The sequence below is a fragment of the Ciconia boyciana genome, chromosome 8 (genome assembly GCF_034638445.1).
Source record: "Ciconia boyciana chromosome 8, ASM3463844v1, whole genome shotgun sequence".
Classification (NCBI taxonomy): domain Eukaryota; kingdom Metazoa; phylum Chordata; class Aves; order Ciconiiformes; family Ciconiidae; genus Ciconia; species Ciconia boyciana.
Window position 1 is genome coordinate 20,069,352 of NC_132941.1, and position 20,235 is coordinate 20,089,586.

Here is a 20,235-nt window from a genome sequence, read left to right on the forward strand (position 1 = left end):
GGTCCCTTTTGATCTTGCAGACAAGTAGGTGGTGGCTTTTGAGACATCCATGCATTTCTGAGTGTCCAGGCCACCTTCAGATTTCAAACAAAAATACGTGCTACAACTGGGGCATGTTGAAAGCCATGACTTCATTTCTTAGAACTTTAACAGCTGTATAGCTCAAAGACAAATAACTCATCCCTGGCTGCTCCCTGTAATAACACAGACATCCAGAAAATGCCTGGCATTTTTTGGTTCACTACTTGGGATCAAATTCCTCTGATTTTGTTTCCCTCTGGACTAAGAACAGACTATTCTTAATGTTGCAGCCCTAAGGAGAAATCTTGCATCCCGCTGCAGCTTTGTTTCCACACGTGTTATATGGTCCCTGGAAAATTCTACTGCATTAGCAGTATTTGTCCGGTCTCATGTCCAGCCCCTTCCATCGGCAGCGAGTTCCTGTTGTTTCATTCGGATTTTCAAAGAAAAAGGCATCTGTTTGCTCAAAACCCACTTGGCAGCTCTTCAGCCTAACTGCTTCCACAGAGCCCCAGGGAGCTCTGTAAAGAAGCTAGTTCCTGCAGAACTAATTCTAGGTGCCAGTTCTGAATGGCCTGATGACTTTTTTTTCCCTACAGAAACTCTTCTGTGATCAGAAATCTGGAGCTGTCAAAGCACAGCATTTCAAAGGGCAGAAATTCTGAAATCGAAAGGAAAGGAGTCTGTCCTGGGAGCCAAAGGGAGAAGTGTTTTGTTAAGCTTAAGAGTCTGAGAGCAGATATGGCTCCTCTGCATAAAAACAGCAAGAAGGTAAGTGCAGATCTGGGAGACAGGGAGCTATTAAAATTCACAACACTGTTAGCATAAGAGGAATTGATGTGTATTGGTCCTGAATTAGTTTAGACAGGAAGGGAATTCTGGACTATTCTTTAAGTATTGCTAGAGGGGAGTAGAAATCAACCCACTTCTGACATCAAGAATGGGAAACAGGCTTATACAGTCACAGGCAGGGTTTGGCCTCAGGGCCCTTCTGTCTCTGTCCCTTATAAAGTGTTACTGAAATTTGTGATGGGAAGCCAGTGCTAGGGTTACAGGTTAATCAGCCTGAACCTTTTAATCTTAACAATTGCCCAGATTACTGCAGTCTGTGGAAACTGATCTGAGCTTTCTGGGAACTGTGTTCCAGCACAATTCTGTGTTTTCTCTAGTAGGACTGTATTTCACCGTGACGTGCTTCTCAAGCATGCATCATGTGAGACATACTGTAAGGTCAGATACAACTATGGCTCTACATGGCTGGAGTTAGTGTCTAAGCCACTTCTGCTGGCTGCTCTATCATAAAAGCACTCTCTCTAGTACAGACTTCAGGTCTCTGCTTGTGTCTGCAGTCAAGCCAACCCATGTACAAGTGTGTTAGAGCATCCAGTTAATTTCTCTGGTATTGCGAGTACTACCAATAGAGAACATTTTCCGGTGCTTTCATCCAATCTACCAGTTTTCATATACTTTCTAATGCTTTCCTGGAGATCCCTGTAGACTGTGCTGGGAGTTGTTTTTTCTTGTCAAGTCAACTGTAGTTGATTAAATCAAGAAGGTGGAAAATGAGGGTATATAACATCTTACAGGATTCCTCTCATGCAGTCCTGGGTGTTTATAACCTGTCCTTCACTGCCTCACAGTCAGGTTTACGTTGAAATCTTTACCCTTCTCTCACAGCCTGGCCAACTCTTCAGAGCTTTTTTCTCGTATTCCTTCATTCATGTTATTCACTGCCCAAAATCAAATACTGTCTGGAAGTTGAGGACTGGGTAGAAAGGAAGGGCATTTGAGTGACAGAGCCTGCAGACAGAGTGGTTGCAGCACAGAGTCTTTCTGCTGCTGCTAAATTGCTTCGATGCCTCTGCAGCCCACTGTTTCTTGCAGGGGCCACTTTCCAGCAAAGCCTGAACTGCTGTTGAAAGCTGCATTTCCTGCTACACAGAGTTCTCGACCAAAGCAGAAATCAAAACAAGAGTAAACCCAGTGTGGACTCTGGCAAAGATCACCCTCTCTTCATATATAAAAGGGAAGCATTTAGGCTGACCTCATAAAAGACAGGACTTAAAGGACCATTCTACACTTTGAAATCTTACCCTTGATGGCATGGAAACAAAACGCTGACTTGGGAATTTCAGCAGCTCATTTCACGTTCTACTCAGCCCGCTGTACTTCCTGAGCATGAATCGGCCATTGCATCATCCCAGGAAAATGAAGGTTATTGGGTCACTGGCTGCCCTTATAATCTGCTCAGTAAGGAATTTCTCAAGGGTACAGACCAGTGCCCAGAATAACATTTAACAAGATCTGGAAAATTATGCCTGCTACAAGCAGACCTCTTAAAAGTTTGCAGGAGGCCTACCGTTTGGATGAGTTAGCACCACACCCCCCTCTATAAACATCACTTAAAACAGCTGCTTCCAGGCACCAGGGAGAGAAATAGCTGAGGGAGAGTTCAGATGACTTTTCTAGTAGCTTAGGACCTTTCTTAACATATGGGCCTGTGCTAAACGGAGAAAAATCAGTGTCAAGGTTTTCTTGATCCTATTTGCCTCCAGAGTATGTCAGACAAACTTCCCTACGCAGCCACTCACTCTACGTGCAAACTGCACCCTGGAATGCAGGTATAGCTGAAACTTCATGCAGAACAGTACTGCCTCTTCTCTTGCAAGTGCTGTATGTTCTCTGTATGTGCTGTATAGGAGTCCTTTCTTTTGAGGGACAGAAGAGTATCTGCTTTCTCTAGATTGTGTACCAGACCATAAAGGACAACTCAAGGCCTTTGTTCACGAATTGGATTGCACCATTTCACCAGGGAACAGATTCTGGCATTTAAAGAAACCTCCCACCTACTGGTCAAATGCCGTGACAGATAAGATTCAACTTATTGATAGCAGAAAAGTGCTGGCACTGTAGAAACCCAAATATGTTGTGCTGTGCAATCTCAGGCTCTCTCCCCACTTGCTCAGGTGATGATTTGACTGTGAGCTTGGAGGCCCTCCCCAAGCTCTTCTACAGAGCTCCTCTTCACTCAGCTGTGCCTATGACTGCTGACAGTTCCTGTATGCCTGCATGAATTACCCACTTCTGCTGTCTTTGCACTTGATCACTGTGGGAGTGCTTGACTGGAAAGCATTTCCTGCTCACATTCATCTGTTCACACTCTCTCTTTGACCACAGCAGAGAGGTGAGTTGATGAGGAAGTGATTGTTTCAGGAAGTTATTTTGGGTGAAGCTTTGCTTTTTTGCTTTCCATTTGTTCCTTGCCTCTGGACTGAACATAAGAGAAAAGCTCTATCAATCCAAACTGGTGTTTCTGGCATACTGGTGCTTGGGACCACTTAACTTGGCTTTGCTTGAAAGTAGTTGAGAGACTGAAGGGAAGGAGGAAGGAAGAAAGTAAGAAAACTTCATCATCATATGATGGATTTTGGGAGGATTTTTCTGCCAGCTGCTTCTCACAGTCCAACTCAGCCTCACAAGCCAAATTAGCTTTGTTAATGTTGCTCCAGGCTTCTTGCCTCCTCTCAAAGCTGTTTTGATTTGTTAGCACCTCTCTGGCATGAAGGTGGTCTGAAACCTGCAGAGTCTTCAAGGCAGGGTTTGGGCTACAGCAGAGCACAAAGTCAGGGCCTTCATCCTAGACAGGGAGCGCACAGATGTACAATGCTCCTGCATAGCTAACTCACAGCCACAGATGCTGTTTGCACTGTCCAGCTGTAGGGATATGCAGTGGAAAGCAATAAGAGTGTTCTTCTCAAGGAAGTGTTTCTAATTTCTCCCATTTGTGTCTTGTGATGTCAGCTGGTCCTATGCCTAGGAAAGCTGCTGCTTGTGCTCCATCACCTGATCCCACACCACGACTACTGTTCACCTCTTCTTCAGCAAGCAATGCTGAACTGTATCACAGGTTTTCTTCAGGCAAAGTGTGAAACTGCAAGTATACTAGTGACCACAATTCCACACGGCATCCTTGTACTACAGAGATAGATGAAATGTCTATAGACAGACAGAATGATCAAAGCTTGAAAATATTTGTGGAATAATTTCAGGTTAACAAGCCCATTTTTATAGTGGGTAACATAAGAACAAAAGGCGCAGGGGAACACAGGCTCTGGAAAATGGAGCTTAATACAAAATTATATATTGCATATTGTTTTTTAAAAAAACAATGTAAGTAGTGCTTAACTATGATTAGAAGAAATCTAAAACATCTGGAGGAACTCTTAAATAAACCAAGGAAAGTGGGAAGAATTCAACAAATGTTGGGAAACAAAAGAACAAAGAGCTGGGTGGAATTTATGTGTCTGCCTTAATATGCCAAGCTTTCCCCCATACTTCTTGTCACTACCGCTAAGCTGAAATTGTACTTTCACTATTTCCTTGTGCAAAACTTCCATTAGTGATCTATAGCCCTCAAGCCTGAGAGCTGAATTTCTTTCACCATTGAGCTACATGGCTCTTGGCAATTTACTCTCCTTTTTTTTACTGAGTGTAGATAATGGCGTTCATTTTTCTCAGTAGAGATAGATATTTAGGGTTAATTTGGCATCACTTCTAAACTGTTCTTAAATAAAAACAATGACATAATAATTTGAAAAATGGGATAAACTTCAATGCTAATTTCACCTCTTGTAGATTATCTTTTAACTTATTTTGCTTCCTCTTTATTTATATCCCCTAAAGACATTTGGGTGAAGTAGATCAACCAATGAACATCACCTTCTTTAAACATACCTTGAAATAGCCCACAATTCAGATCCAGCACAACACTTACCCAAACTTATCAGCAGCACAGCTAGGCACCATTCCTGCCCCCTTCTTGTGGAAAGAGTTCTACCCACACCTCTAAAATTCAAAGAAGCACAAGAAGTAGAACAAGTACCCATAAGGCATGGGGACATAGGAAAATAAATTATTTCACATACCTGTGGAGAACTTTTCCTATAACCTGGGAAAAGGTTGGTTTGTTTGTTTTAAATTAGAGAAGCATCCTTTTTCAGGAGTCTAAGGTAAATCGGAATTGGGGGAAACCACCTGTTTTGGCACAAAACACTGAACTGTATTGTACGAATGGCCAATGAAATAATTTCTCTTAACCTAGTTTTCAAATTGTTGCAGACGGCCCTGTTTAAACCGTTTTCTAAATAAAATCTATTCAGAACAGTATTGTGCAGCGTCATGAGACCCAGGAAGTGAAACAATAGAAAGCTTCTTCCCTTTTCCCCTCCCCCCAATTCAGACTAGATTGTTATAGTTTTTCTCATTCTTGTTACGTTTGGCTCAGAATCAACTGCTATCATGATGAAAAAAAAACAAGATAGGGGAAATTTCTCAGTTGTGGTAACCTGCAGCATTAGCTGTAACAAAGAGAAGGGAAGGTCTTCCTCAGAAGTATTTTATTTTTCATATGACTGCTTCTGGTGTCCAATCTCTCATTTAGGACTAATTTGAGTACCTCTATGCTATGTTGCTGTGAGAAATGCAGCTCTACAAATGGAAGAAGCTAACGTCAAGTCTAGGTATTCCTTCTTGTCAGGATAATTCTTTGAGGTACAAATCATTGTTGTGGTAAGGCAGGCAGAGATCCATTTTGTACACAAAAATGAAATTGTTAACCGTTTTCTCCATTGTCAGAATCATTGGGACTGCAATCCCACACATGCAATCCCTATCATTGGGACTGCAATCCTCCTCTGTCCTTATTTAACTTATCTGCTGTGCCCACAGTGAAGCACTGACCACTCCAAATGGCCTTTATCTGCTAACTTGGATGCCAGCAATTGTCATCTTGCAGCATCAGGGAGCTCTGCACAAGCTGTGAAACAGTTCCAAAAGCGGGGCTGTGTAGACTTGCTCCTTAACACGTGCCAACAGACAGAACCTCTGGCAGGGGCTCAGTTACACTAGTGCTGAAAGAGCCTACTCTAGCTATCACACTGGGAATTTCCAAGCCACTATCTTAATTTAAACAAAAAAATGGGGGAGGGGGGGTGAGTACTCGTAGTTTTTGCAGTGAAAATGCAGCATCAAAAAGGTTCTCTGTTATAATCCAGTTCTTGTGTGTGGTGATGAAAACTTGCTGCTACTCAGGCAGGTGTATCTGTGAAGGCATTTGGGGATGCTGAAGCAGTACCATATTTGGCCACTTCTCTTCATAGTCCCTTTCTGGTTGTAGAGAAGGCTTTTGCGTCCTGCTAGCATTCCCGGACTGCTGCTAAATGTGCATTAGAAAGCTCTGCTTTCAATCTTCAGAGTTGTCAAACAGCTTTAAAGAGATGCTGACTGTTTTGTAAAAGAAACAGAAAAAAAGACTTTCAGAACAACTGAAGTCAGTCTCTATGCACTTCTCTCTCACCCAGGTAATAAGTATGTTCTCTCAGTTTTCAGCTTTGAACTTGTTTGTATCATATTTGCTTGCATACATAACATTTTTAGGGGCTGCTCCAAATGACAGTAGTGCATAGTAATCTCTGAATTATCTTAGCCCCAAGATACTTTGCAGCTTGTGGAGCTAAACTATTCTTATGTGTTGTAATTTTTTCCATCATTGATTTGAGTGTTTAGACTTCCTTCCCAGGTAAATTTGGCGTGTAAAGAAAAGAGGGGGTCATTCAACAAGAACAGCTTGTCATAGAGGAAGGCCTGGAGCACCAGTATGTCATGTTGAACAGTTTTGAGGAAACATTTTTAGCAACTCATTGGGATCACAAAATCCCTGAGGAAAGTAGGGTATATGCTAGGAAACAGAGCATCATATTGTGGGCCTAAAGTGCTCGATAAAGAAAGGAGAAAATTCAGAATTTAACTACAGCAGTCTTAAAGCTTTCCATGCTAAAAAGGGTAAGTGATGGAGACAGGGCAGAGAAAAATAAGTAGCAAGTGTATATAAATCTGTTCATCTCCCCCTAAAATCTAATGGAAAACAAAGCTGGAGACTAAGAAAATCTCACAGATTTTTTGTGCTTAATAGACCAGGTAATTTCCCTCAATAATTTCATCAGATATCTCTTTAAAAGTCATGTTCAGCTTTAGAAATAAATGTCTACTTGCCAATATTCATACCAGTCACATTTCTAGTAGCCGTTTGCTTTGGTTGCTGTAATTCCCAGTTGACTTTTTCTAAGTGGATAAAAGTACAGTGTTTTCCTGAAAGAATGGAAGAGATTAGGACCATGAAGAGTTATGTCTCAATTCTCTTGCTCCAGGGTACAGCGCTGGGAGAGGAATCCCTCCCTGGGACTATACTCCCATTAGGACACAAACCCTTCTCAGTCCTCTGGAACTGCACACCTCAATCAAGCCTGGTATCTCCTCAATGCAGGCTGGTGTTACACCTCAGGCAGCAGCCAATTCCACATGTTTCAGAGGAAGGACAAAGAAACCTTTTGATGATTTCTCCATGAGCTAAACATTGTAAGTAAGCACGTTTGACTCCCTTCCTTCTTTTGGGGTGGGTTCTGTGCTGTCATCTGTGATTCACAAGGAAGGAGAACAGCAATTTAACATTGTTCCCATCTGCGCTGCTAGCCTTCTGCAATAGGAGTTCCCTTGGCTGAGTCAAAACTACAAGGCAGCACTGGTAGCTTCAGTGTTACACCTGAAGAGTTTTGGTCCTCATAAGAACCATGCAGTTGAAAAGGTTAATGACTTTCTTTGTCTTTCTACCCCAGAGCTGTTTTGAAAGCTTCCTGCTTCCAAGAGTAGACGATGTAGTCTGATGCTAGGGAGTAGCTTTCCAAGAAGATTCTGCACCCTTAAAGACCAGATAAAAAGATGCACTGGACCTATAAAAGCATTGTTTGAAGGGCTGGGGTTTCTCATTTGGTTGGTTTGGTTTTCTTTACACTAAACAAAAACTACTAGGAGTGGTCTCTTCAGGCATAGGGAAAGGCTGACTGTAGAAAAAGGAATTCTTATTTCACCATAGAGAAGGTGACGCATGTTATCCTGTCATTTCATAGCAATGTTCAGTTTTGTGGCCATGTATGAGTCTTAACCTGCCACTTCAATGAAACATACATTTGTAAGATTGCCTTGTTATTTAGGTAGATACATGGATAGATATGAAACCAGGTTATGCTTCTTTACATAGAAATGCCAGCAGGGTTGGGAAATTTCCAGTAACATGGTGCACCAGTGCAGAAGTCTTCAATTTCAAACACTCAGCTCCCAGACTGAAGGCAGAGTCGGTGACAGAGCTGTGAGCAGTCTGGTCTGGCGCTGCACTACCCAGTCTGATGCAGATGCTCCAGGATGTGCTGCACAGCTCCATGCAGCTCTGCCAGGAGACTCTGACATCCCTAGAGGCTTTGAAGGGGAAGAGGATAGAAGCAGAGTGCCTGTCACATGTAAGACTTGGATAATCTTCTGCCTTTGCAAGAAACAAAGGGGTGGTACCTCTGACTGAGGGATACACTGTATCTTGGCCTAGAGGTGTCATAAGGTAGCACTTCTGAAAGTGCAACGATAAATTTGAATGAGTCTTGATAATAGCTATTGCATTCTGAGAAAAATTCCCAGTCCTTGCCTTGAAGCATGAAAAGCGTATTGTGTTAGGGTTTTTTAATCCTTCCATATTTTGTAACTAAAGATCTAATGAATTTCTTTTTTGTAAGAAGCTGGGTGTTGTTCTTTGTATTCTGGCAAAATTCCAAGCTGAATAATTGCATTCCTAATTCTCACCACATTTCCTCCCCTCAGCAACAGTGGTGTGGCACGCTGCTCTGCATGGAGCTCTTCAAGTGTCGGCATGTCAGAAGTATCACTTCTAGCACAGCAGTTCTAGTGTGCCAAGTGTGTTAGAATCAAAAGCACTGGAAAAGCATCAGCTATTATTTTTAATCAATAAGTATACTACAGCTTGAACCAAGATTTTTCATCCCAAGGGCTTTCAGAGCCCCCCATGGCAGGGAGAGGAGCTGCATTCTTTTTAGGTTTCCCAAAGAGACTTGCTTTTCTCTACTAACATCTTATCACAGTACCATAAACAAACTGATCAAAGCTGTAAACTCTCTCATATAATTCCCTTCATTCCTTCCCTTTATCTGTTCACGTAGATGCATTCACTGTCAGCAGGGATGCTCCTTGTCTCCTTTCAGAGTCCACTGCAGTGATAAAGACAAACCTCCAGTGCCACACTGGAGATGGTGTCTCACCCAGGAGATGATGTTAGCCGGTTCGATAGCTCATCCTCCCACAGACTTCCTGTATGACCTTAGTCCAGTCTTTTAGCCTCTACACTTTCTACCCCATCTGTAAAATGGGATAATTGCACATAAACCTCACAGAGATAGATGGCAAGATTAAACGCACTAAAGACCGAGAAGTGCTTTGATCTTACACTGGTCTAGTTCCTAGAGAGCTTTGCAGGGATGTGAGTATGAATCTAACTTGGAATGTCACCAACCAATTCTCCTGCAGAAGAGGAATCCCAGTGGACCATGCTGGACAGTCGACTTTCCTTTTTGTTTAATATTTGTCCATATTTTCTGAAGGAGTTCAAAGCAGCCTCTAATTTGTATTGATGTTTTTATCTCTACAGATAATTGCAGATAAAACACGATTGAAAAGGGCATCCCAGCCCAGTGCCATTCTATCTAGGCAACTATACTGGAAGCATTTCTACAGCATGCTAAATGTCTACCAGGTCAGTGTGAGGGAGCAGACTGCTGTATCAGTATTACTCAGGAGTGTCCCTATTTCTACTTGCCAAGATTTAAAAACTTAACCTGAAGGCAACAGTAACAAAATGAAGCTTGCTCCCCACCAGACAACGCTGTTAAGCTTATCTTTATAGAGGGAAGATACAACACTGGTAGGATCATGATTAAAATAATGCCAAGTTATCTAAACTAATCCCTTGTCAAATTCCGTAGATCCTTTAGGCAATGTGTGTGCAGTTAAGATGTTAATTAGTATGGGAATGTGTTGGGCAAGTTACAGCAGTTACTGCTGTTGGAGATACGCTTATCATCCACAGCTCAGTTACACACTTTGTCTGGCACTCGCTGGTGTCAAGTGCTTCAGATGTGTTACTGGGGACAGCAGCTACCTAATCTGCTAGTTGTGAATGTTACAGGCTACTGATTATCTGCATGTTTCCTCTGTTGATATATATATGTGCCTTCTGCCAGGACTAGAGGATCTACGTAGCCCAGTACCAACAACCAAGAAGCCATGACATTCCTAGTTCCCTGCTTTTTAATTTTCAGACAATATGTTCTGGACCACAAGGCTAAGAATCCAAAGCAAGTAAAATTCCCCACCCCTGCAAGAATGGATGACTTGGGAACATAAATGAGTTAGGAATGTCTAGTTTTGAATGCAAGTAGCCAGATTTTTTTTCCTTCATTTCCCCAACTCCTCACACCATCATTAGTCATCTGGAGGAGCGCAGGAGTGCAAATGTGCCAAAATGGAATAATGGCCATTTTGGGGTAAGATTTTTGGTGAGATGTTCAACCAGTGTAAACTGAAATGGCTTCATTAGAATCATCTTAACACAGGTCATGCTAGTTTATGCCATCCTGGAGATCTGACCCTCTGAATCAATCCTTTAGTACCTGCTCTTCAAAGACAAAAGGAAAATTTAAACCAGATTTTGGAAAATATAAAGATGAAATCTGCTCAAGCCCCCATGTTGTTAGTGGGTTTCAGAGGAAAAGTGCAGGACCACTGGCCAGATTTGGTAACTCCCGCTTCTTTGGCAGGCAGAAGCAGTTGCAACAACAGAGAAAACATAGCCATGCAAACTTGTGGTACAGCACAAGATTCTAACCTCAGGCCCTCCTGCACTGACCAAATGTACGCCTCTCTTACCGTAGCTGATGCCTCTGGAAATGCATTGAAAGCTATAGGGAGTTTCCTTCCAAGCAGCTGGTTTGCTCTGACAATAAGCATAACTGTTTAATAACAGTTATGCTTATCACCATCTTCTTCCAGTTCCCCCACTCCTTCTCATACATTGTCATTTGCCAGGTTGGGACTCTTTCTTTGTGGTTAGCAACTACTTTGACATTGCAAGGTTACAATTAAATGATAGAGTCAACAGCACTGCATTTAGAGCAGTCAGTTCAGATGTGGGAGACATTGCTTCAAATTCCTGGCTGATTCCAATAGTGCAGGGACTTGAAACTGAGTTTCCAATGTCAGAAGTCAGTGGCTATTCCTGGGTAAGTATGGATGTCTGATCTCAGGAACAAGCATACAAATATAAACCATGAGCTCAGCAACACAGTGTTATCCTGCAATAAATGTCAAATAATCTGCAAAAACATCTTTTTCCTTGTTCATGTCCATAGGCCAGACAGAGCGTGGGGCTACTTAATCATCCAGTCTGCACCACCATCTGTTGCTATACAGGTTCCTGTAACGTTTGGCTTCTATCCTGCATGGGAATCCAATATCCTTAAACTCCACTGGAACTGATGTGAACAAAGGCAGGAGGCAACTTCTCAGTGGGTAAAATTCCTAGAACCAGTAAGCACAAGGTTGGATGAAAGCACGTGACTGATGTGGAAAGTTAAATATGTGTTAAAAGCTACTGTTCAGCTTTACTACCAATGCAGCCAGGATTCTCATTTTAAGTAATGGGGCCTGTATATCTTAAAACCATAGTTTGGAGAACTAAATTCTTCCAGGAATATCCTGGAATTCTATAAATCAGATAATCTTTTTCAGATAGCTCAAACAGCATACACCCAAAGATTGTCTTTCATTAATACCTCCACAGCTAGCATTCCAGTTGTGTTCTTGCCTCAGCAGTAGAAATCCAACAGTGATAGTTATCACCGCAATTTTGTGGGCACAATCACTGCACAGTAGGATAGTATGTTTGGCAATAATAAGGCATATGTGTAAGGCTGTTGCCAGGTGAGCTGCCAAGGCAGCTTTAAAATAGCTCCAGACGAGTGGCTTTTGATTAAAGCTCTGTTCTCTAGCTCATTCCAGTGGCCAGAAAGAAGCACTCCAAAACTTACATCATCTTGCTGTCTGCCAGATCCTGCCTACTGTTGCCACTTGCCTCTTGCCACAAACCTCAGTCCTCTTCAGTAGCTGGTGGTAGCCACCAAATGACTATGGGGAACTGGGAAAGAGGCATTTGAAAAAAATAACTACTCGGATTGCCTAAAAATTCTTTGCCTGTCCTGGAAAATTCTGTCAGCTGAAGGTTTTGGCAATGCCTGTGTTGGGTTTGGGAAGCTTGGATAGTTGAATTTAAACCACAGCCTCAGTTCTATCTGCATCTGAAGCAGAGTGGTGATAAGAGGGAGAAGTGTTTGCCAAATGGAGCAAAAACCCTTAATTCCAAGTGGCTATGTACAGCAGGAATAATCTGTTCTTTGATGCATATCTTTAGCCAAAAGGTGATTGAATCAGTTATTTTTTCACTTTTTTTTTTTTTTTTTAATATTCCCAGGCACTATTGCAGTAAGAAACAGGGGATTATGGCATTCTGACATACACCAGGCATCCTGGTGTGTGAAGTTTACCTAAGTACATGGCATTAGGATGCTTGGTAGTAATGCTGACAAGACTAAACCATTGTGTTTGTGGTGTCCTGAGCTTACAGGGTAAGTAACTTCAGATGATCCCTCTCTTCCCACTCCTGACTGCTGTGGATCCTGACTGTTGCAGCATTCAGGCAGTTTTGAGATCTGGGATTTTATTGTTCTTTTCTACATAATCAGGCCAGCCCTGGGCATCAAAATTTATCCTACTGTCCTTGGCATTGATGGAGCAAGGTATTTCCTATGATGGATCAGAAATGTCTACATATATATACTGCTTCTTGGGAGGAGGCAGAGCATGTGTATTCATAGGTAATATATTATTTTGCAGCTGATTCCTTTATGACGGAATCAACTGCAAAATATGGGTTGACTGCATCAGCCCATGATGGAAAAATTCTTCTGGTGAGGTACTTAAACACATATTTATTTTTTTTGATGGAAGTTAACTGAGGTTGTGATTCCAAAGGCCCACAAACATTGTGTGTAATGAAACTTTGGCAAAGGCAGATTATACGTGTCTGGCACAGAGAAGCTTGTATCTATAAAAGGCAAGATCTGTCCTTTGTTTATTCCCTAGTAAATCAGTGAAGTATGTCATGGTATTTTAGCATCAACTTAGCATATTTTATTTTCCCTTCTAATTTACAGGCCAGTGGAAAACAGAGATTGACCAAGTTGACTAATGACTTAGAGACTGTTCATAAAAAAGACTGGAAAGCAAACAGTTTCTCAGCTCTACAGACAATGGGCAGCACAGTGCATTTATGGTGTGGTATTACAAGCTTCAGGTGCCACAAGAAAGCTAAACATAATTTAAAGCCGTGCTAGCAAGCAATAAACTTGAAACGGCATTTAAGCACAAGGGAAAAGTCAGGCTGCATGTACGTAAGAGAAATTACTGATATAGACAAGATATCATTGACATCTAGTGGTACGGAAGGTTTCTCTGCAAATGGTTATCAGAATAATGGTACAGCGATGACTGCATCACCCATTTGCACTACGCACTGCCAGTGGGACATAATATGTATCTTCATTAGCATTTTAATTTAGATCAGGATTGTAGTTTTGATGTGAATCTCTCTCTTAACCTCACTTCCTGTGCTTTTATTTGTATTGTTGGGTGGCCTTGAGGCACACAAACTGGGTACCTTTCAGATGAAAACAGAAGATGTGGTCAGATCACAAACAAGCATTCAGTCCACACAACACTAGAGAAAGTCTGAAATAAAACTCCCTAAAGTGTATATAGGGCAAACTCTGGTCCTTAGTACCAAATGATTTGCTCTACAAATCTGTTACTTTTACACCACTCTACTTGCTAATGTAGATACAATTGTACTTGACTATCAGTACACACACATATATACATTATGTATATGTACATATATAAATAGCTTCCCTCGGTCATGCTTTTAGATTTATTGGGTTGAATATCTAGCTAGTACAAGTCAGTGCCATTTCACTGAAACCTGCTACTATCAGTAAATAGTATTTCCTAAATATTACAGTACCTTTATAGTCAGCTAAGCTTGCCAGCTACTGTCCCATGTTCTTTAAAATATGAGCTGCAGCAAGCCCAACAACAGATACCTGGAGCTGTTCTAAGTAGCGGGATTCCCAATCCCAAAGCTGAGGAAACCTAAATTCAAAGAATATGGTTGGCAGAGAAATATGTGTTCTTACTGCTTCTTTGTAGTCCACCTTGACAAGACCAGCAGATTGTGTAGATCTCCACCTCTTTGTGTGGACTGAGATGGGTAGTTCAGTATAATGTTTCTTCAGTCTCATAAAAGTACCCATTAAGTGGATTAATTGCATGCAAAAATGAATGCCAAGATAAAACCCTGTCACAGGAATATGAGATGAACCTTCAGAAGGAATAAAAGTATTTCCATGTTAAGGGACATATTAAAAATAAAGCTCACGAAATGGGATGTTAGAAATAGATGAGTTAATATTTGTCATTAGTGCCTAGTTACATGAACAAGAGCACATTCACTGTCCTTTAAAAGGGAAGTTAACATTGGAAAGGAAATGTGGGAAGGTGTGAGACTGCAATTTATAAATGGGGTTAATGACTAAAGACCGCAGCCTTGCTTTCCCTGAAGTTTTCCACAACAGCAGGTTTTGAGGATACCTGTTTAACTTCAGATGCAATCTAACTTGCTCTGATATTTACAGCTTTTCCACTCAGACTACTATGGAGAAATACCTTCAAAAAGTAATTTGAGACAGGAAGAGAAAGAAAGTGGTAAAAATGAAAATTTCCATCACAGTATTTTGCTAGATTTGACTTGTCCTGTCATTGTCTAGGATGAGATTTCCAATACTCCCAATATGAGAAGGACAACGTGAGACAGTGTTCACTCACACTTCCTTATTCAGCTTGAGAGACCAGCCAGAACCTCAACCCAGTGGGAAATCCCAAGTATGGCTATAAAATTGTATCTGCCAGGACTGACTGCAGCTGCAAGCTCAGTCTGATGCTTTTGCCTCTCTTCAGAAGCTGCCTGCCAAGACCTATCACTCACACTGGTATCCTAAAGTCGAGATGGAGGGCTGTGCAACTCTTGGCTGTCTCGTTAAGACTGAATTCCATCAAAGGATGCTGTTCCCTTATGTGTGCATGTTTGCCATTCACTCGCTTTGATGATCGTGTGAGTTGCCATTTGTGGTAGCTGTTTCACTTGTGTTAAAATAAACACTGAATTATGTATGCAGCCAACAGCAGCTTTAACGTAGGCAGACACCCTTTTAGCATTCAGAGAGGGAGAACACACAGGTGGAACGAACCACGGCTGTTTGTAAACTCTTTTTCCACCATAGCAATTGTTTTGAAGTGGGACTGATCTCCAGAGATGCTCCAACTTCTGCACACGCCTGTGTCAATTATAAAATCCCTGCATCTTCAGGATCCCAGAGAAGTTTGAAGTCATGGACACCGTGGGCCTAATTCTAAAGTCATTTACCCAAGCATAATCGGAAGTAATTCAGATGAAGTCTGTGAAGTCATCCTGGCATGAAATGGCTTGCGAGATCAGAATCAAGACTTTCCCCTTGTCATTAAGGCATTTTAACTGGAGCTACTTCTGATCAGAAGGGAAGTAAAATAAAAACAAGGGCAAAATTCTGCCTCAAGCAAACATCCTGAAAGACTTGGATTTCTTTTTCTACCTTAGGAAAGAATTAGCTTATTTCAAATTTAGGCCAGGGAGAGTCAGCTTCTGAATCAAGTGTTGGACCCCTCCTCTCCACTACGAGTTTCAGTCAAGCTACCACTTGCCTTCAGTGACATTTTGGCTAAATGCTTAAAGATCAGTCCATAGTCTACATGTGATTATTGACTATGCAAGGGAATTGCATTTGGGAAAATGTGCATGCAGTTTTCTTGCAGCTCTCCTTTCCTGCCACTATAGAACTTACATCCTATTTCTATGTATTGTTCCTCTTCTACAGAATCCAATAAGACTTACAAAACCTTTTGTTCTTTTTCAGCAAGCTTTTGCTGAACTTCTATGCTCTTTCTCAGAATGGTGCTTTTATTCCTTTAATGGCAATAATCATGGTTGTTACACATTCTGAGAGATGGTTGCTGTTTCAGGAGTAGCATTCAGCCCTCTGCTTGCTTTCTATTGCTGCAGCTTTATTCTCCGTGCCTCTTAATTGGCCCAGCTGGTATCTCTAGTTGTGCTGGTTGTATCTCAAACCATTCCCTCTTTTGTCTGGTCTTTTTTCAGACTCCATGATAGCCCTGAAGTGCTTACCTTCAACCCTAACCTTATATGCTTCTGATTTTTAGTATAGATACAGGTCTCCACTTGAGTGCCATAAGCTCTCACTGCTGTCCTAAAACTCCATTCTTATGGCCAGAGTATATCTATGTTTCAATGTCTATCTAATATTTCCTCAGTCTTCATTTGCCAAGTGAGATTCCACTCTTTTCTGGGTTTTCCTTTACTACCCCACTTCATTTCCCATTTCACCTACTGCCTGTGCTTCAACCAAGCCCCTCACTGTAAGAGAAAAATTAGGTCAAGACTGCAGAAGTAGCGGAGACAAAACTAACTGAACATTACAGAGGCCTCAAACTTCCTTTTGAATGTCTCTGTGCAACACGGAATCAAAACTGGTGTTAGCATTCCAGTGGTTCTAGAGGCTCCACAGGGATCAGCTGTCTCTGAGAGGTCAGGTCTTCAGGACAGAGGCCATTTTAACTCTCAATCTGACTGTAAGGGCCTTGGAACCACACAGCATGGGCCATAATACATAATACAAGCATATGTACTGCACAAACCAATATTAAGAGAAGAGCTTAAAAGCTTTTTGAATACCCCTCGTAAATCCGTTTGGTTTAACTAGAACTATCAGCCAAAACTGACATGGGGAAAAGAAAACTCGGCACACCAGGACTTGATAAAAGTCAGAAGTTACGCAGAAAGCTGGATTTGGAGTTGAATCTCAGTTCACATGTTTCCAGGCCACTATTTTACCTATTAGCCTAAGTGTAATCATAGATGTGTCATTCTCAACTATATATCTTTATTTTCTGTTAATTAGTTTAGTCCCTTTTTTTGAACAACTGTTCCCTCAATCAGGACAGCTGCACAGTTTGGATGAAAAGTCACCCACAAGTGTATCCCAACTGGAGCTGTGGTAATTAAAACCACATAATTAAGACATTCATGAGTGGCATGTGAAATCTCTGGAAACCAGCAATAAATTTCTTTGTGCAGGCTCACATCGCAGTGGGCTGGAAGCCAGAGCTGCTGCGTGTTTGTGTGCGTGCGTGTGTGGAGAGCTCACTTCTTTGGCTTTCTCAAGGAGGAACAGATCAGTATGCAAATGTCAGCTTCCTAATTAAGCCCTACTTTCATGGGTTATTAAACAAACAAGAAACCTACAAAATAAACCACAAAAATATTTTGAAATGGTATTACCAATTTAAACCATTTTTTGAGACCAAAAGAAAAATACTGTCATGTTAACTTATATACCAAGCTTTCAGCAGACACAATTTAAATGCTAAGTTATTAACCACTGTACAACTGTATTTATACTGGAAATTGCATTTGACCCTTTCAAAGAGCTTCAGATGTATGCCACACTCAGTCCCATGGTGCTATGGATACACTTGAAACTGCAGAGATGTTGTTTAATTCTTCCATTTAGCTTATGAAACCTCTGTGGATTCAGTGTGCTGGACTTTAGCCCAGACTTTAATATCCAGTCTAAAGCCTTACAGGGAGAGTTCTGGAAAATGCTTTTGGCATTGACAGACTTCTTTCTTACCTGCCCATATTAGACCAAAGAAACGCTGGCAAAAAGTATGACTCAGGCACTCTGAAAAGTCCAGAGTGTAAGAATGTTGGATATATTCAACCCAGTCATGGTGTAAAAAGGAAGGGAAAAAACCATCTTAATTCCCTAGCGTCCAGGTATAAATCATAGAAGAAATTTCTTGTCAGCAAACTGAGAGGCCAACTTCATGAATTATGGAGTAAGAAGACTCCCTTCCTTATTTAAAGTCTCTCTTCTAAGATGTAACTTTATCCTCCACATCAACTGAAGACTTTAGCTCCTGCACATAGAAGGTTAGCTGGTAGACCTGAGGAGAGTTAATCTCAGCAACATAAACAGGCAGAGCCTGATTTTTCCTTCCAAGCATTTACTAGACTCCAATAGTAAAATTCTAGTGGACAGAGCCTATCTAGTGTTGTTAATTAAAATCAAGCTATAGAAGATGATGATTGTCTCATTTCCTAAGACCAGTAGGAGTAACCTACTGCAGTTATCCTAGTAAAGAATAGTGGGCTAGAGACCAAAGCTTTCCTTTAAAAAAAAGCTCTTAACCCGTAACCATTCAAGTTCCATTTCCTTAACCCAACTGCCAGGACCCAAGGAAGAGGCAAGAAAACTAAAAGAAAAAAAAAGACAAGAAGTGGTTCTGTTTATCAGTAACACAGCAAAAATCTCAGCCCTAATCTAAATCCAGAAAGAGGCTATTTTATAGAGTGCTTTGGTCACATACAACACACATGCAAAGATTTCCTAAACTGGAGACAGGAATTAGACCCTTGATGAAAGATGTGAAACACGGAAAGCACTTACTTACTTTTTACTTTGCATGAGTTCAGTCTAGAAACACTGGGCCTGTTAGAGCCTGCATGCAAGTACTTCGTAGTGCATCACACAACCAGCGGGGTTGCAGCTCCGCCGAGCCCAGGAGTGCTGCTCACATTCTTGAGTGCCATCTGCTGGCACCTTGTCTGTTATCCCTGCCGTATACATAACCTGTGATCCTCCCAGAGGTTGTTCGGCGTCTCGCTGAATCCGCCCCTATGCTTCTGTGAGACAGAAGGCTATCCAAGGGTTTTTAAAAACGGAGCTGACTTGTCTCCCCATGCAAACTTTGGACCAGAGGCTCTGAGCAGCAATGCTATGGTGATGGAAAAGTAGTATGTGTAGCACTGGACTATGGTTTGCACAGAGCAAGGTTCAACACATTGTGTGGTGCTGCTTTTGAGGCTACTAAAAGAGAGAACGTGGAAGGCTGATAGGCCCTTATCTAGTTAGAGATCTTTGCTTGCCTCACTTGAGAAATATGTGAGTGTATTGCTATTTTCACATAATAGTCTAACAACTTATTTTTTTTTAAGACACTAAGTCACACCACCTCTCTTACTTCAGTCAGTAAATTGTGTGTGGGCATGTTTGGGCACAACTGTTTGTAAAATTGTACTTAATAATGAAAAAAAACCTGTGTATTTTGGTGTTAAAACTCTAGCCTACCCTACATTTGCAGGAGGTTTTGTATTACATAATTCTACACATACCAGAAAGCGATTCTCTTCTGCACAGATACTGTTTTTAGTAACACTAATATACTACAGAAAAGCTTTATTTTTTGTTGGGCCTGACATTAAACAAGTCTTTACTTGGATTTGCAGTGGGCAGCAGATATCTGCCACTGTCTCAGGTTTATACAGAACAAATCATGGGATTTCTATGTCTGGTATTCAAAATCTTACCCCAGCTGTTATTTCCCTGCGGGTAAGTGTCTCAGAGGTGACTCCAGGTGAGCTGGGTTCTGGGCTCTGCTCCTTGCAAGGCCTGGCATATTTTACCTGACTGGGGGACTTGGACAGGCAAGCATTGACTCATCTCTCTAAAGCAAGGTAAGGACACACCTCACTAAAGCCTCATAAGCCATGGTTGTTCCTGCTGTCCATTCTGCCCATCTGCCAAAGCTTACTGCCTTCGTGACAGAGCAGTCAGAAAGGAACAGGCTGTGCTTGAGCCCTTCCCTTGCACAGGTTGGTATCTTTGCTCCATCAACTTTCATTTTTGTGGTAAACTAAGCTGGATTACATACTGGAGCCGCTGATGTGCAGGGACATTTCTCCTCTTCTGCCCTCCGTGATGTGGGGAATGCCAGCGCTGGCATGGAGGCAGGGCACTAGGATGGGGCTGATAATGTTTCAAACCACTGTGGCAAGAGTCTCTGGAGTGCAAAGCCTGTGGGGTCATTTCATAATCTCCCTGTGCCACTGAGCTCTGATCTTTACAACAGCACAATAGTCTGTTTTACCTATACACATTAGAAAGATTTTGTGGCTGATACTGTCTAACACAACCCACATGTTGCTGAGCAAAGTGGCGCTTTCACTGCCCTTTCCTTTGTGGGTTGTGGCACGCAGGT

The 20,235-nt window shown here is 41.7% G+C and overlaps 2 long non-coding RNA genes across 8 annotated transcripts in view; one reads left to right on the forward strand and one right to left on the reverse strand.

Annotated features, from left to right (window-relative positions):
• The window catches only part of LOC140656006 (uncharacterized), a 46,300-nt gene extending 27,239 nt beyond the window's left edge, over positions 1-19,061 (reverse strand). For 4 of the 7 annotated variants that reach the window (XR_012043923.1, XR_012043925.1, XR_012043926.1 and 1 more), the window contains exon 1: positions 18,649-19,061. This is a non-coding gene — a long non-coding RNA (uncharacterized lncRNA). The other 3 variants (XR_012043927.1, XR_012043928.1, XR_012043929.1) reach the window with 3 other exon arrangements.
• Positions 317-15,766, forward strand: LOC140656007 (uncharacterized). Its single transcript, XR_012043930.1, has 6 exons — positions 317-792; positions 7,227-7,434; positions 9,563-9,667; positions 11,322-11,481; positions 12,440-12,593; positions 14,850-15,766. It is a non-coding gene; the product is annotated as an uncharacterized lncRNA (long non-coding RNA).
• Positions 19,062-20,235: the final 1,174 nt, after the last annotated feature.